The following is a 19,067-nucleotide window of genomic DNA, read 5'->3' as shown; positions in this document are numbered from 1 at the left end:
TTAAATGTATTTATTTATTTAGTAGTTCATTTATATATTTCTGGTTTTAATTCTAATTATGTCAGTTTTGGTCCTCCGTAAAGCAGAACTTGGAAGAGGTAATTCAGTGACTGAATCAGGTGTGTTGGAGCAGGGAAAAATGTACAACATGTAGGCCTGCGATCCTCAAGGACCAGGATTGCCCACCCCTGATATAGAGCTACTGTAGTGACAAATGCAACATAGTGACAAATGCAACAATGTTGCAGAATCAGATGAGTGACGAGTATTGATGTCTAGAGGATCACATTTCATCATCATGCCAATTCAGGAGTTGTACCTTACTACAAGTATTCTCCTGGCTCACACAGACATCAGCTTTTACATTTAGGTCACCTTTGGAAGCGCAACAAGTTCATTGTGAAAATGGTTAATATCACATTGTATTTCTTATTTTGGTTTTAAATGTTTTAAACCAATATTTGCCATTTCTACACAGGTATTTTTGTACTGGCAGATAAAACTACACTCCCATGTTCTTTTTCCGTTTTTGACAGATGCCTCTTTTTGTGTATTAACTTAAGAATCCAAAAAATGTTCTAAAGAGACTTATAAATAATACTTATTGTAAATTTGTGGATTATTATAGATAAAAATAAGGGTGAGTAGATAAATTATAGGAATCATGGAAAAAAACTTATTTGCCCAGAACTGTTAAGAGTAAAATGTGCTACGTTTGACCTAAAAACGCAGGTTTGATCCAGATGTGAACTCGTGACCACTCAAATAATGGTGAAAACTAAATTGGTTAAGATTCAATAGCCTCTTTCCCACAAGTCTTTTAAAGGCACACAACTGAGACAGGGGTTCAAGTCAAACTGATACTACAAGTAAGTATAAATCACCAGCTTCATCACGATATGATGTTATGTCGATTTGTTTGGATGACGTTACGATATTTCTTGATATGACAAAGTCTGTCCTGATACGGTTTTGATTCACTTCACAAGACTGTGATTGATATGATGCAATATCATATGTCCATCCAACACAAGGACTGTGTTAAATGTAGGGCTGCAGCAAACAATTCTTTTAGTAATAGATCACAGATATGTTAAACATATTTTGCAAAGGTAATATAAACGATACCTGTTGTTAACTCTGGACACGTTCAATGTACGCAGCATTTGCTGAATTTTTTATTTTTAACGAAGCTTTGAGGCAGATAAGTTTTAGTATTTGAGGAATCGTTTCAGCTCTAGATAGAGGGGAATATGATATTGCTCCACATCGGGCACACGATGACAATATGGATCGATATTTTGTTCTTGCCTTGATGTAATTGAATTATTTATCATTTAATCAATACGTCAACGTGGATCAATGTATTGAATCGGAGTTTGCCTGGTGGTGTGAAGTATAGGGCCATAAAAACAGCATCCAACACTGATGAATGATTGATCCGCTGGTTCTGTGGTGTTCTCTTTATGTGGAAAACAAACTTTCAGGACACGTCTAGTTCCACTGGTCCATTTGTGAATGACTAGAGGTGCCTTAAAGAGGAACTCATTGTGACCATATCACAGAATCATATAGCAAAAAGGTCTAAAGTTACAGGTGTTTTAGCAAGATTAGTGAATACAGGGTATCTTGATAACAGTCTTCTGACAATCCTAATGCATTATGAGGTACTGCTGCTTCACAACAACGCGGTGTCAGGTTCAAATTTTGGTTTGCCAGGTCTTTCTGTTGGAGGTTACTACGTTCTCTCTGTGCATGCATGGGTTTTCCACAGATACTCCAGTTGTCTCCAACATGAATGTTTGATTGACCTTTCAAAATGGACCGGTAGTCTGCCCAAAATTGTACCACGCCTAATATGCACTCTCCACGCACACACGGCCTAGATCACGACAAAATAGGAACAGGAAATGAGCAGGATCATTCTTGTCTTTTTGCCCTCTGTGGATTGTTAAGTGAATGCAAGATAACAACCCACTTTTTAGTCAATACGTTTTAGACAAGAAACAGAAAGTGAAAGTTTTAAAATCTTGTCAATCATCTCACCTAAATGTTCTGCCTGTTGAGAACTTCAGATCCATAAACCATCACAAATAGCTTTAATAGATGCAGCAATTCTTTCCTTTCAAACCAATAAATCTTTTTTTTCAACACCATTGTTCTGCAGGGGATGGTTTGGATAAACAAAAGTAAAACAAATGTGAGCCCACCATGGAAGTTACAGTCTACTGATGAATGACTTTATCATCTGTTTAATTTCTCCCTTCTTTCTCTATCGCAGTTTTACTGATTATCTCAAAGAAAGGGTTCACACCCATCATGATTTCATGCCTTCTTTAAATTTGGAGTACAATCAATAAACAAATAAAAGACAAAAGATAAGATCCAATGACTCAAACAACACCCAATTTTCCACTTTAATCTGATGACAAGTTAATCTTTCCATGGACGATATCTGCTACTGCATCTTTTTGTTTTGATTTTTTTTGTTCATTGTTTCTTCCTAAATGTTCCTCTTCAGAAACCTTTAGTCATTGCCTTAACTGTAAATGCTGCACAGATAGGAAAGCACATATATAAAAAAGGCAAAAAAAAATAAAATGTTTCACGAACACTGATACCAAGGAAGGTCACAAATCACCAAAATCACTTGGACGTCAACCAACACCATCCAACTCTTGTGCACACATCTCATATCTTCAAAGTCAGCCTGCTTGTGTTTTTGTCATGCCTATAAATAGCCAAACCACCTTTTAGGTTGTGTTACAACCCCAATGGGAACAATACCTGGAAAGTATCTTTATGCTGCTAATTATACCGGGGCATACTGTCTAAAGTGGAGCGAGTGTGAAATGTGAACTGTAGTGTTTATGATATGAAGCTGGCAGAAAATTCAGAAAAGTCGGTGTGCACCCTGTCCGAAAGAGTCTGCACGGCCGATTTAGAAGTGAAACCGAAGAAAGTGTGGAAGTCAAGCACTCAGCAGCTTACACTATCTGGCGTCTTTTCTGAAATGTGAGAAAAGCTCTTCTCTAGTCCACCGACCACCTGAGCTGAGCTAGTGGTCTGTGGTTCCTCTGATGCAATGCAAGGGTTGGTTGTACAGTAAGTCTGGGTTGCTTCAGAACAATGTTTGGTTCTTTCATCTTTTTAAATATAAATTAAAGTCATTTCTTCTAAATTACTTATGGCATATGGAATATGTTTTAGTTGCTGATATAATTTGAGAAAAATTGCTACAGTCTGGACTCTTAAAACTGCAATGACCCTAAATTCTTGCCTGTGTTTAACTTTCTGGACAACCTCTAGTGTTGCACAATAGAGATAATAACCAGCTCTAATCTTCTCTGGTGCTCAGACTCAGAGCTCTACCTACTAAGCATGTTTATACAGCAGGAGTGTGTTTTTCTGAGCTTGTGCCCACGCCGCTGTAGTAACTTGGAATTCCCCTAAAACTACCAGCCAGTTTTGGGATAACAGTTTCTGGAGTCATGCTTTTAGCAGCTGGTAAACAGAGAATGTTCATTCTGAACCTAAATGGCATGGTGAGGAGGTGGGGTGCTGAAATACATGGTTAAATGTACATTTTTAAGCCAAAGCTCTGAAGTAAAAGTACTGACATCAACGTTTAAACCCAAGTCTGACCAACCTTAAAATTTCCTCCTTGGTCACTTATTGGCAGAAAACAGGCAGGAGTAGAAGACAGAAGAGGCAAGACTCATGTCTCTGCTTTCCTTTGCTGCTCAGTCAGTGCTTAAATTCCAACAGACAAGTCGTGAAAAACGAATGAAAGAGGAAGAGCGAAATACAAATGACTGAAAACCAGAGTCAGGCTGTGATCAGAAAACAAGTTGCTCCACTTGTCCGTCCAGATTTTCCGTCCAGATGCTCTTTGGTCGAGTTACCAACAGACATGAGATTCTTCCATATTCCTGCAGGCTTCACTCCTCGGCTGTCCCACTGTTCACCAGAGCGAGAGAGAGGTATCAACAGCTGTGAGTGTGTTTGTTGGAGGATATGTGTGTGTGTGCGTGCGGACGAAGGTTAGGGTTTGTGTGGAAAAGAAGCTAAAGGGACCACGTGATGCAGGCTTAATCCTCCGCCCACTGGCCTAGAGGTACACACAAAACAGATCCAGGCAAGACCAATCAGAGCTAGGGCTCACACACTAATCACCCTTCCTCCTCCTCCTCCTCCTTTGCCTGCTCTCTTTCTCTCTATCTACTGTAGTCATTTCACTTCAATTCTTATTTTTTCCATTCCTTTTCTAGTTCATCTCCCACACAGCACAATCCTCTCTTTCAGACTCCGTTGTTATGTCTCTCTCACACCCTTGACTATCCTGACAACCTTTCTGTGCGACTGTACTAAAGGTCAGGTGTTTATGAGTTTGGCTGGCAGGCAGTGTAACTGTAGACACACAACCTGCTACAGGAGAAGCAACTGCCCGCCTTTTACTGACACGCCTGGCATGCCAGCTCCACATACCCTGGCTTGCTTGTAAATATAATTACAAAATGCCTCTGAAGTTAAAGAAGAAACACTTTTTTTTTTTATGATCAGAGGTCAGAGGTCAGGGTCTGCAACCTCATGGCTGGCTGCAACAGACACAAAACTACAGCAGATTGTATTTCTTCAGAGCCACCTTCACTTAACACAAAATAAATAAATAAATAAATAAATAAATAAATAAATAAATAAATAAATAAATCTCAAAAGGCCCTGTTTTTGTTGCATCTTAGTTCTTGCTAAGAAACATTACTATACATAAATGTTTTTTAAATGTTTTTTTAGTTGTTTACTCTTTTTGACCTTGCTCTGGTTTCTCAAAATAATTATTAGTGTGACAGTTAACTAGTAGGGGTGTAAGAAAATATCGATACACTGAAATATCGCGATATTTTATTTCCCGATACTGTATCGATATTCTAAAGCCCTGTATCGATTTTTAATTAAGGTTTAAAATGTCAACCTTCTTGCCAGCCGTTCATTTTTATGTTGTAGTTCAGCCTCTGACCACTAGTTGGCAGCAGTGAGACAGCCATTTTGCTCCTCTACCTCTTGAGCGCTAGAGAGTAAGGGTAGCATTAGCATTGTAAGTAAACATTAGCTTTTCTTTTTTTTTCAGTAAACGGTTTTTATTTAATAGAATTTTTGGACAAAAAAATCACAATATATCACAATATATCGCCTTGCTTACAGTATCGCAATATATCGGGATATATCGTATCGTGACCCCTCTGTTATGATATGTATCGTATCGCCAAATTCTTGCCAATACACAGCCCTATTAACTAGATGACTAATAAAATCAGGGCAAAAAAAATAAAAATAAAAAAAACAATACAAATTAAGTGAACAACACTGGAAAAACAAATGTTAGAATTTGACAGGTCGTTGAAAGTTTAGTTGAATGTTTTTGACAATCCAATTGATACTTAGAAGTAAGTATTGGGACAAGAACCTTCACTCTTTAAATCTGTGAGTTTCTAAATTTTGATGAAAAAGACATTTCTGTTAAAAGAAATTCAGATCTGTCATGTAAAATAAAACAGTCAAATTCAAAACGAATGGTAAAAAAAAGTTAAATAAAACTACCTTTCACATTTTTTCCATTTAGACTAGAAATTACAATAATAAACTTGTAAATAAAAGTCAGCATATACATACGAATGTTAATAATAAACTAATTACCATGACTCTGACGAGGATCTATTTTTTATTTACTTCATTTAAAAACAAAACTAATTCTATATACAACAAAAATATACAAATCACAAGTTAAATTGAAAGGCAGCAGAAAGAGGAAAAAAATCGTATATTATCTGCTAGCCTGGTTTAAACCAGACCCTGTCCTTCACTTTGCTTCGTACAAGGGTCTGGACTTGATGAGTAGAGAATCGATTTCTTGCAGGAGGCGTGGCCTCTGCTGAAGCATGTGTGTGTTGTCGCTGTGAAGGAGGCTACGCTAAGAAGCTAACCGGAAATCGTGTGCGCTTTAAACAGCCCTACTGAGAGGAGAAATACACCGAGCTGAACGAGACGACTGTAAATGAGAGCTGCTGCTTTGTCAGACAAATTTAATTTAATTTGGAAACCTTATCAACACAGACTGGCTTCATTCACTACCTCCACTGCCGTATGCTAAACTAACTAGCAGACACTGCGCAGAACACGACGTCATTCAAAACTCTTTCTGTTTGCTGATTGGCCCAGGTAAAATAAACTACAAGCAGACACTGCGCAGAAAATTGACGTTCTCTTCTCTGATTGGCCCGGCTAAAAATCTGCCAGTGAAATCCTTGTCTATGGGAGAAGTCCCAGACGGAGAAGTGAAGGGAAACTAGAATTGAGTGGAGCTGCATAGGAAGGCAAGGGCCAGGCTAATTATCTGCCCATATTTTCCAAAAAATAATTAATACTATATATTTGTAAGACTGCTTTATCATTAAATAGCTCCCTTACTTTATACAGTGCTGCAGTGGATTTGGCCATTATTGTTTTTAAGTTATTTATGTGAGGTCTCCATGTCAGATTTTCATCAATGGTGACACCCAAAAACTTCACCTCACTGACCCTACACATCTCAACACCATCAACTCTAAATGGCACATCAACAGTTTTCTTTCTATTACTAAATATCATGTAATTAGTTTTATCCAAATTTAATGATAATTTAGTAAGCCGAAACCAAGTTTTTTACTAATTCTGTTTGCATCATTTCCAAAATCCGTTTTATATCTTTACCCAAACCATCTGCAAATAATACACATTTAAAAAGCACTGACACATTTACCAAATCATTCACATATTTAAAAAAATATCTTTGGTCCAAGTACATAGCCCTGTGGAATGCCACAGTTGATATTACAGAGTTCAGATCTTTATTTATTTGTGCAAACCATTTCCTGTTTTTCAGATAACTAAATATCCACTGTAGTGCTGGACCTCTTATGACATATTTATTCAGCTTTTCAAGAAGAATAGTGTTGTCAATAGAGTCAAATGCTTTCTTTAAATCAAAATAAACACTAACACACTAATGGTTTTGATCAACCACAGTTATTTGTTCATTCAATTCTATGAGAGCCACTGATGTAGATTATTAGCTCTAAAACCATATTGATTTTTACTTAAAATATTTTGTTTATCAATACACTGATCTAATCTAGTCACACATTTTTTCTAAAATCTTTTCAACTGTGGCAACAAGGGTATTGGTCCATAATTTGTAAACATACATTTCTCACAATTCTTAAAAAGAGGAATTACCTTGGCTACTTTCATATTGTTTGGAAATATAATTGAAAAAAAAAATTACAGATATATGCAAACGGCTCAATAGCATAACCCATTATTTCCTTCACAAACATCATACTCATGTCCACCCAGTCTTTTGATCTTTTGTCAGCAAGATTTTTTTTGCAATACTCAGTATTTCTTCTTTGTCAGTTCTATCAAGAAAAATCCTATTGGCGCAACCCATAATTGTATGACTCACATTACTACTGTATCTACTTTTTGTATTTTAGCTTCAAGACTTGGTCCAACATTCACAAAATAATGATTAAATCCATTTATAGTTTCATTCTGATCAAAGATTGCATTGTCATCCTTAACAAAATATTGCGAAATGCCTGATTTTGCTTCAGGATTTTTCAGAACACTATTCATTACTCTCCATGTTGCTTTCATATCACCATTACTTTTGTCTACCAAATTACTGTAATATTCCTTCTTATGCTTTCTTATAATCCATCCTAACTTGTTTCTATACTTCTTGTATCTCTCAAGCATTTCTCATCCCTTTTGTCATCCATGGTTTGTCAACAATATTTACCTTTGTATATTTTTTGCACACAATTCTGTTCATACAGAGCTCCTAAAATTTCCATAATCTGAAAGCACCAGGTTCGTTTTTAGGTTTTGTCTTGCAAAGAAGTGAATATTGTGAAGTGTAGAACTAAAGATAAACCGATAATTTTTTGTTTGTTTTTTCACAGCCTTTGATTTAAGCCTTTACTGAAACACAATTAAACTTGTAGCCTTATGAGTAGCTGGTGAGTTCAGTTGGGTGAGAAAAAGTCTAAATAAAATTAATTGTAAGAGTATTTCGGGAACTTTAAATATTTGAGGACTGAAAATGACAACTCAGAAAATCAAATAGTTTGAAAATATTGCTTATTTTTGTTGCTTTATTCTAATGAGTGAGGGTTTGTAAAGGTCGTTTACCTAAAAACAACAATATGAAAATCATACATGTATGTGAAACACTGCATTACTCTTATTAGACATAGAAACAATGAAACAATGGATGATGTCATCATCTTTTGACCAATGGGCATCACGATGGTGACTCATCAAAGCTATGTTGTAATTACAAATGTATCCAGCTCACCCAAGGGAAAAAAACCAAACCAACAGACAAAATTGTTTCCATAGCCAAATTACACAAAATGTCCAAATTAGAGAGTAAAACAAACACTTTCACCAACACAGATTACACTAAACTATTGTGTCCTTTCTCTTTTCCAGGTGAACCAAAAGAACTCATCAGTCATAAAATAACTGGGCTCCCTAGAGAGGAAAAGGCTCTGTCAGAGATAAATATACCACGAGAGAAACACAAAGCTCATGTTTTCATTTGTGTGTTGGATGTGATCCAGTTCATATGACATATGTGCAAAAGGAAACAAAAGATTCAAGCAGCCAAGAAAATGTCACCAACCTGTCAGACAAGCAGAGATTTATGACATTTGTTTCAACTGTATAACTGACTTGTTCATCTGTGCAAACACATCCATGTGATGTACACAAATGCACAGAAACTTGATTAACAATGGAAAATTGTATCTGAAGACCTAAAACTTTAAACTAGCACTTACAGTTTATGTGAAAAAGATTTGGGGAACCTCATGCCTGTGTTCCAAACTTAATCAGAGCTGCTGCACTTACTGGTCTAAATATACAGTTGGGCCTAAATTTATCTCCAGTGATAACAGTGAAGAGGAGCCATGAGCCTCAAACATACTGGAGTCATTCTGGAATATAAATACAAGATGATTAGTCAAAGCTGTCCTCTGAGCAAAGCAAAAACTTTTCAACTTGTTACAGGTGTAGAGAAGGCCTCATTCTTGGCTCATGTCCAAACAAGAATGTGGTTTATCAACAGCCTCTCTGAGAAATATTGATGTTTAGCAATTACCTGCCTTGCAAAAGTATGTTAATATCTCACTTGGACATAAAAAAAAAATCTTAAAACACCCTGAATATATAAACTGGTGCCAGCTAGGGATGCAAACAATTAATCAACTTACGATTAACTGTCGATTAATGGTTTAATAGATTAAAATTTCTTCCATTCGATTAATTGAAAACATCAGTTTAAACCTTATTTCAGTGTAGTTTTGCCTACATCCAGTAGATGGTGCCGGTGCTCACAGCCTGGCCTTATTCTACCCCCGCCCTGCATTGAGCTGAGCAGAGAGCCGGCCGCCTCGATGTGGGCGGCATCCTAAATAAAAGCGCAAATCTTGTTWAGTTTTATTTGCGACACAACAATAATAATGGACTACACCAAACTCAAAGGAAAGGTACCGAAGGCTGTACCGGACTATCCAGCAGTATGACACTAAAGACAATAGAGCAGGACGACAGAGAATGGTAAGCTAACTTTAGCTAACGTTAGCTTCCTCTAGTTTAACTCCGTGTGTGAAAGAACAAAAAAAAAAGAAAGTTAGTCACTACAAATAATTAACGTGAAGTCAATCAAATGAACAGTAACTGACATCAGATCAGCCCAGACCAGACAGAACCACAGGGAATGTAAACAAACACAGTTCCAGTACTCATTTGTATGTTTACCCCTCTCAGGTCATGTTTAAAGTTTGTTTTTGAGTAAATCTTTAGATTAAAATGTTACCCTGTGTTTAAATGTTAATTTTACCTTTCTCTGTTCAGGGTGGATTAAATGTTTGACTTTTTTTCTTATCTTTTTTCCAACTAGCAACCTAATAGATTCCTGTTTTGTTATATTTTGTAATTATGTCCAAGTTTAATAATGTGTGAAAAATCCACAATTTTCTGTTTGTTCAGTCAGTGTTTAAGACAGCTGGCACAACATTTTTTTTATAAAATAAGTTGTACTTTTTTATTTAGTGTGTAAAAAAATAGCCCCTATTTGTCCCTTGATTCAAAAGAAGTGTTAGACTTTTAGGAAAATGGCCGCTTATCAATTAATCGTTAGTCGATCGATAAGATGAATCAACTTTAGATTAATCCATTAATTGATAACTTACATCCCTAGTGCCAACGCCTTTTGGCTGACATTTCTCTTCTGGATGTGGACTAGATCAGATCACCTGATAGCTCAAGTGATAAAGAGTTTTTGCAAATCTCCAGCAAGATAAAATGTTACGCCAAGTCCATCTGATGAGCAACAATGAGTTTGACAACCTGCCAGCACAACAAACCTGCATCATTGGGTTACAACTCTGTATTTTCTTTTGTTATCATTTCAAACCTGCTTCTACAACTATGCTATGTCATGTTGACATGTCACCATACAAAGTGGTGAAAATTGCTTCTTGTTGGAGAGATGGAATGTACTGAACTCTGAGTCATAACGAGCAGTATGTATATAATGCTGGTAAAGGAATGAACTAGTCACGATTGATGTCCCAGAGATTTTATAACTATTTGGGTAAGTAAAGGATAGTTTCTTGGGTTAAAACCTAAAAGGAAAGGGTTTCTATAACAGATTTTCATTTTGGCCCTATTGAGGAAAAGTTAGGGCACTGGTGATTTAGAGCAGTGGTTCCCAAACTTTTTATTTTCTGACCCACAAAATATCCACGGCAAAAACTTGTGACCCCAAATATTACTGGTCTGAGTACACAAACCTTGTTAATAACCAAAAAAACACAGGCTTTTTGACAATCTAAACAGCTAGTACACAAATATAAATAATTATTTATGCTTATTATGTGTTTTTGTAATAGTTATAGGGAAGATATTACATCAACAATTATTTTATTWCCCTTTAAATTGATTTCTGGAGATTATCCAAGGTGCTTCATGACCCATAATTGGGTCCCAAGCCCAACTTTGGGAACCAAAGTGCAGTGGTTCCCAAACTTTTCAGCTTTTGACCCACAAAATAACAGTAGCAGAGACCTGTGCCCCCAGCTATTTTTGGATGATAAACATTTCAGATCAACTAAACATGGGCATAGTAACAATATTTTTTATACTACATTTATCCATTTTAAATATACTAATCTCACTCCTTTGTAACAACTAAGGCAGTTGATGTTTTGGGACCCCACTTTGGGTGCCCACCCCAACTTTGGGAAACACTGTTTTAGAGGATATCAGTAGAGGGTTTGCTTTAAAGACTGCAGCTGATTTGCATTTAACAAACTAGAGTTGAGATCCCACAGACACCACATAACTAAAGAGCCCAACATACTCAATCTGAAGCCACGCAGTCACGTGATCGCTTAGAGTTCATTTTTTTATATAATACTATAATAAAGAAAAAAAGAAAGAGAAGAAAAGAAATGTAAGAAATGTTAAGAGATAAACTGATAGAAATTCGACAACTTGTGAAATGTACATCAATAACACACAAGACAACACACCCGACATCTGGCCATCAGAAAGTGAAGAAAACAAACACCCAGCAACCAAACACAAACATATGCATGTAAATAACCCATACATACACATATATACATATATGCACCCACACATGCACATACACACATATACACATCCACACATAGACACCGTAATTACAACCTTGCTGAGAAATGTACACGAAACACACACACCCATACACACAACCAGACACATACCTTTATACACACACGTACAAACTTATGCATATACATACACACATCCACATACATATCCATATACATACACACACACATACGAACACACACACACACATATATCTACACACACAAATATCTACAGTACATACATACATACATACAAACATACACATATACATACATACATGCATACATACACACACACATACACACAGACATATATGTATACATACACATATTTGCATTCAGTGACCGTCAGAAACCCCAGGATCCAAATGTCTATTTTTGTGCGGTTGTGAGCATGCATATAAATACAAGATTTCTCCAGTGAAATATGTAATTATGACTGTCGAGGACGACAGACCCGACCCCCAAGACCAAATGCAGAAGAGTTAATTTTTGAACACACATTTCACAACTCATGAGACACACGGTGCAGAGCTTTTGTAAAACCCCTCCCACTGCTGTACATCTCAAAGCACCGGGTTTCTTCCCCCGGGAGACTACACTCTGATATTCACCGCAAATCTGTCACAACAGAGTGCCACACTTTTCAGCAGACGGACTACTCCGAGTGCATCTGTGCTCCTTTCATCCGTGAGTTTTTGGACTATTTATAAGTGTCCAACTTCTGAAAGCTAAATACAGTAGTTGGCGCAAAATGCAACCATTGATGTCATAAAAAAAACGCAATCTTCTGACCAATCAAACAATAGTCTGCAAATTCGCTTGTGAGAAATGTTTGGCCCAAGTCTTGTGTCAAGAAGGGGTGGCTGAGGCCTATATAAAAGCCTCTTTCACAAGATAGCTCAGTCCGGGACGGACGCACGTTCCATCCTTCTTGGATCATTCAGAAAAAAACATGGAGGGGGGTAGAAGTGAGCCTGCCTCTGACACCCCTCTGAATCAACAAGGGAGGGAAGTACCAGAGCGGTGCCGCAGCTCAAAAAATGACAATGAACTGATGATATTAGTGAGTGACCGCAGGATTAATCAACAAACAGATTTATTACAGAGGGAATATTGAAGATGACACCGAACAGAAACTTTGTAGTTTGTTTAAAAAATAATGAATCACAGGATCACTAAAGTAAGTTATTTCAGCTTGTTTGGTTTGATACGAGGCAGACGTCTGTCACACTATAAAAATGTTGAGGTCCACTTCAGCCCAGCTGAGATCTGCAAGACAGCTCCCCGGGCACTTACATAGCTAACCACTGCTTCACGTGGATATTTTTCATGTGCGATGGGTCAAATGCAGAGCACAAATTTTGTCATTGTATGGGTACATTGCATTGACGGCAAAGCACATTTACATTTATATACTAACAAAATATAAAGATATCTATGCAGCACCTGGAGAGACTAAACTCAGATTTTCTGCACTCCTAGAGACTCCAGGTACACAACAAAATGTATTTAATGGGTAAAAAAGTGAATTTTGCATTTAAAAACAAGATTATATGAGACAAGGAACCTATCAAACTTAAAAAATCTCTCATGCTTTTTAAAAATTATCTACATTATGTGACTGACTGATAACTGCAGGAAGGATTCTGAACAAAACGTAATTGCAGCCTTGCAAGAACCAAAATAACTGTATTTGCTTCAGTTTGACTCTTGTGGCATTTTACAGACATGATGTGACAAATCCCAGTCATTTGTCAACTGTTTGCATGCTACTTCACCATTTATACACAACTATTATCAAGTAGAATGATTAATGTGCCCTGTGCACACCACAGTAATCTGTAGTTACCCCATATTACTGTTGAAGTCATTCACTCCTCAACCCATGTCACGAGATGGGGACAAAAACACAAGACACAGGCTAAAATGAGGGCTGGATTCTCTGCCGGGAAAACTTCATGCTGTGATCTAGTGTTTGCTGCCAAAGCAGTGCAATCAGTCAGTGTTGGCCGGGCCGTAATCAGAGAAGCAAAGGGGCACGTTCAGTGACACCAACTAGTCAGGAATGTGCAAAGCCTTCAGCTTATTTTAGGACCTCTCAGCTTTAACTGAAAAAAAAAAAGTTCAGAAGTGAATGAAGACCCCACTGCAGGAGCGTGACATTTAAAATTAAAAAAAATAATAAAACGTGCTTAGCTAAGGGTTGTTCGGCACAAACAACCATGTGGGAGGCAATATGTTTTCACAAACCTTGTTATGACTACTTTTACTTCAAAGGCGATTTCCTCACAATACAACAAGGTCAGCTTGTTCCACAGAGGAGAGGACAATTTAAATCTACGTGATGCCCTCCGAATCGGGTCCCAGTATTTGCGTTTTACTTCATCGGCATCAAGTTTCCCTCTCGTATCAACTTTCAGGATAATTTGAACAAGTATTATTAATGAACGATAAAATAAACTGTCAATTAAATGAGTTATTACTTTCTATGCACACTGTTTTGCTCAATGTTGTTCTAAAAATAATATCTATATACAAATTAACTTTACAAAAAAGTTAGCTAAACCAAGACATTTAGAATACATTTTTATTTATGACACTTTACTTAAATTAAACATACAGTTGATTTGTATAAACTTTTTCATGTATTTTTGATCAAAAAAAATGCTGCTTCCTGTGCAGGGGTCACTACAGTGAGCTTGCACAAAGATTTGGCAATTGCTATGCCAGATGCAAACACCGACCACCAATCTACTACAGTCCACATGCAGCACAGGGTACTGCAATCTTGGAAGCCTTTGGGAGCAGCTGGGTGTGGGGGGCTTAAGATCCTTGCTTAATGGCCTGGAGTGAGGCAAATGAAGGTGGTGCTTCACCTTACTCATTCACATTTTTGATGCAGTGGTATTCAAACTGGCCACCTACTGTTCACAGGAAGAGATGGGATAAATGGCTCTTTGAGGGGTTCTGGATCTTGATGAGCCATTTGTTTCACAGAGCTGTTCAAAATAGTCGTTTGATTTTGATTGAGTTATGTCATCACGTAGGGAAATACGGCTGTGTCCAAAACGAGTGGCCAGGTCCTCTGAAGGCTGAATTCGTTGGCCGCTTACGTCACAGCGCCGCGACAGAGGCCGTCCAAAACCGAAGACTCCTCTGATGTGGCCGACAAATGCTTCCTTCCTTTGACCCGAATTGAAAAACTGGTTCAATGGTTCCTTCCCGGCCCACCATATACCATAATGCATTGTGGCTCGACCAAAGACTTTTTTATGCTAGTAATGGTGGACGAAGAGAGAAAAGAATGTTTTAAATAAAAATATGGCGATATAAAAATTAAAAACTTCAAGTGGTTGTGTTTTTAATACTTTTATCATTTGTATAGAGGTGTTTTTAAATATTATTTTTGACAGAAAAAAATGAACTTATATAGTGATATAAACATACACCTACATCGGGTCCATTAGTTCTTCAAATAATACCTTTAAGTTAATTTTATTGTTTTGTGATATTAATAACGGTAATATATTGATATTTTTCTAATTTCGATCCAATTTAGCTTCTGTTTAGCGTCATCACAGTTGCTAAATGACATGACATATGCCGGGGTAAGGACGGGAGGCTGGACCATCCAAATTCACAGACACTTTTTTCTGGTTTTTGCGGTCTACCAAAGATCCGGCCCACCTAGACCAAGAAGGCTGGGTCCTTCGGAGGACCTGGCCTCCCGTTTTGGACACAGCCTATGTCACCACTGTGGCATACATGATGATGTCATCATGTCACGTGGGCGGAACTATGTGATTTGTCAAGCAGAAACAACTCCCTCTTTCCCTTTCGCTGTTTTTCATGAAAAAGCGAAGCAGGCGCGATTGTCTCTGTGGTTAGCACTCTTACTCGGTTTGAGAAAAACGGGTATTAGGACAACCCTACTACAAAATATACAGAAAAATAACAAGGTTCAAGCATCTGTTCTTTGTCAATAATGATGTAAGTAAGTTGCAACCTTTTGATCTTTGACCATTTTCAAAACGTTGCAGACCAAAAACAAAAAGCATAATTTTACCCACTGCGCACACAGAGAGAAACCTGTACAGCTTAGGGATGGGCATAATCGTATCGTGTGCAATTAATCGTCAGAAAAACATTAATCGATTATTTTTTGGCACTTGACGATTAATACGATTAATACCACCAGGCAGACTGACTGGAGATTTCCCCATTTCATCTGGTCGGTGCTCCTCTCCGCTTCAAATATGATGAACATAAAAAATAAATTCTGAAATTGATTTATCTATCAACATAATTTGAAATTTGACGTATAGCCCGAAAATCTGTAATTTTGACAATTTGGAACAGATTTTTATGAAGAGCAAATTTTTCCCACTAAATTGGTCATGTGACTATGAAATAAGGGTGTCCAGGGACTCCAGGGGATTAATCGTCAAATTAATCGTTATCGGCTAAATACCACAATTAATCGTGATTCATTTTTTTGCCAATATCGCCCAACCCTAGTACAGCTGACTTAGTCCACAGTTTATCCGACTCGGAACAGCCGGTCTAGTTTTACGCTGGTTTGGGAATGATCCTAAGTAGCCACTAATCCACATTTCAGTGCTAAAAAGGCATTTAGAGAGCGGCTAATGTTTAACGCAGTGAGATGGGTCGACATTACCAAACTAGAGAATTGCAGGGAACAATACTGTCACTGTTTGAGCCGAAGCAGCAGAAAGAAAAACACACACACACCGATACATGGTTGTACTGCAGAGTAATTAGACTGATTTGCCTCAAAACAGATCTAAATAATAAAATCTGAGAAGGACAGAGACAGTGAGTAGGGAACCAGTGCATCTCTGTGTGTGTATATTTTAGGAAGTTTGCTTCTTCCTTCAAAAAAGAATAAAAGCAGCCTGGAAGTGACAATAGGAAGTTACCACTTTACCAGTAAGATTTGTAAATTTAGGTAATTAGAAATGTTTTTTTCTCGTTGATATTCTCTGGTGTAAATTACAGGAGTTGTTTTTCCAGTTGGTGTTCTTTCAGGTGCATTCTTGTGACCTTATCTGCACCTTTTATCACACATAGGGTAGAAGCAACATGAGCTCAACAGAGTTATGATACCTGTGTATTGTACAAACTCGTAAACACTTTTTAATTCAGCAATTGAAAACTCTTTATAAGTTTTCACATGTTTATGTTCAAATGCTATTAATTATCCCCAATGTCTTCTGGGCCTCAGTCCTTGTAACCCTGCACCAGATCAAGCTGGTAATGGATGGACGGATGGATGGATGGATGGATGTTATTTTGCAAGTCATGGGTCAGTTATATTTATGAATAGTTGAATTACATTATTTAGTGATTGTAACATTGATGTTTCAGATGATGAATTAAAAAGAATGACGTGCAAAAAAGAATCCAAATGAAAGGAGGATAAATACTCATGAACATGGACACAGGCACAAACATACTGCTGGATTGTAGGCTAATAACCCTGTAATTATAGCTGGTAATAACAGAGCTGCGGACACAGTTGAAAAGCTTCTCACTGCTTCAACCACACAAACAAAAACATTTCCTACACAAGTATCCCAGCCGCTAACTGCTCCCGCATGTCCTGGCTCTAAAGTCATGCAGAGGAGTAGCAGCATTGTGACCTGAGTGACTGCATTGCTACCCAACACAAGTGATCTCTTCAGAGCTGTGAGCTGAATTGGCTTTGGTGTGACTTACTGGAAAGTTTCTCTAAGCTTGTGCTGACATAAATAAAAGAAACAATAAGGATTCCTTTTCAGCTTTGACTTGACTTTAGGAAGATTTACATGTTGTTACGAAACAAACTACAGGTTTTTGCTTTTGAGATTTCCTGACCTCTTCTTAAAAAACTGGGTTTAAAATTTCTGGTAAGACTAAATTTTGATTCAATATTACAGAATCCTACAGCCTGTATGTGCAATACGTCTGCCAAAGAAAGTTATCATTGTGACCATTCATTTCAAATCAAAGAACTGAACTTCTGAATCGGTGTGTCTGCAAAGATTCGCAATGACAAACAGATGGTCAGACACTGTGCCCTCAGTCGCGACAGTGGAAAGGATTGTTTTACAAACTGTTCCCAACAAGTTTATGGAAGCAACACAGACAGTTCCCACCTTTCTGTTTGTTAACGTTAAACTTCAGTCACAAAGATTTGATTAAATGTTTGAACCATGCAATCAACACCAATGAATGAAAACCCATAGAGCTGATCGATCACTTTTTTTTAAAGAAAAACGACTTGGGAGAGGTGCTTTACTGTTGAAATAGAAGTCCTAAATTACGAACAGATAATTCAGCTCAAGGGCAACCACAGCTTCAAGGGGCTTCTCAACTCTATGTCTGCAGCTGCAGACATGTCCTTTTAAAAAATATATAAATTATTTAGTTTATCTCATTTCTCTCTTGTGCGAATAAAAACATATGCTGCCTTTTAATGGATTCAATGGTATTCAAGTAAAAAACAAAGCTAAATCCCCACTTGTAAAGAGTGATAATGCATCAGAATGTTGGTGCTTGATCATGCAAAGCCCTAAAAGATGATGCAATGGTTTGAACAATCGCTGTACAGGTGACCTGAAGTACTCAGATTCCCAACCGTAATCAAAATGTTGTAGGATGGATGAATAAAATACATCTGTAAACATTCATGTACAGGGGTTAGACAATGAAACTGAAACAGCTGTCATTTTAGTGTGGGAGGTTTCATGACTAAATTGGACCAGCCTGGTGGTCAGTCTTCATTAACTGCATATTGCAACAGTAAGAGCAGAGTGTGAAGGTTCAGTTAGCAGGGTAAGACCACAGTTTTGCTCAAAATATTGCAATGCACACAACATTATGGGTGACATACCAGAGTTCCAAAGAGAACACATTGTTGGTGCACGTCTTGCTGGAACATCTGTGACCAAGACAGCAAGTCTTTGTGATGTATCAACCAGGTGTTTCAGTTTCATTGTCTAACCCCTGTATAAACCTTACACAAAACAAGGTCATTTTGATAAACACAAGTTTTAAAATTTCTAAAGCAATATTTTTGGTCATTTCTCAGCAATCTAAACTTGTGTCTGCAGCTAACTGAGCTCAGACTTTCCTTGCGACAAAGTGCCAAAAATGATTTATTAAAGGCACAGTGTGTAGGATTTTGTCAAGTCTTTTAGCCGAAATTGAGATAATCACTAACGACAATAATAAAAAAACATGTCTAATCATTGCAGACAAAGACCTTGTTTTATTATTTTTACCTTATAAAAAGCTGTTTATATCTCCATGGTC

The 19,067-nt window shown here is 37.4% G+C and overlaps 1 protein-coding gene across 6 annotated transcripts in view; it reads right to left on the bottom strand.

Moving 5' to 3' along the window:
- Positions 1 to 19,067, bottom strand: part of add3a (adducin 3 (gamma) a) — a 152,979-nt gene that overhangs the window by 60,744 nt on the left and 73,168 nt on the right. The window contains exon 1 of one of the 6 annotated variants that reach the window (XM_014013492.1): positions 3,650 to 4,177. The exons of the other annotated variants lie outside the window; for them this stretch is intronic. The gene's annotated coding sequence lies outside the window, so the exon portion shown is untranslated. Of the gene's footprint in view, positions 1 to 3,649; positions 4,178 to 19,067 lie in introns of those variants that run through there. 6 annotated transcript variants of the gene reach the window in all.

This window comes from Austrofundulus limnaeus, unplaced genomic scaffold (genome assembly GCF_001266775.1).
Source record: "Austrofundulus limnaeus strain Quisiro unplaced genomic scaffold, Austrofundulus_limnaeus-1.0 Scaffold102, whole genome shotgun sequence".
In the NCBI taxonomy this organism is placed as follows: Eukaryota; Metazoa; Chordata; class Actinopteri; order Cyprinodontiformes; family Rivulidae; genus Austrofundulus; species Austrofundulus limnaeus.
Note: the sequence above shows the minus strand (reverse complement) of the source record. Positions and strands in the feature narration are given on the sequence as shown.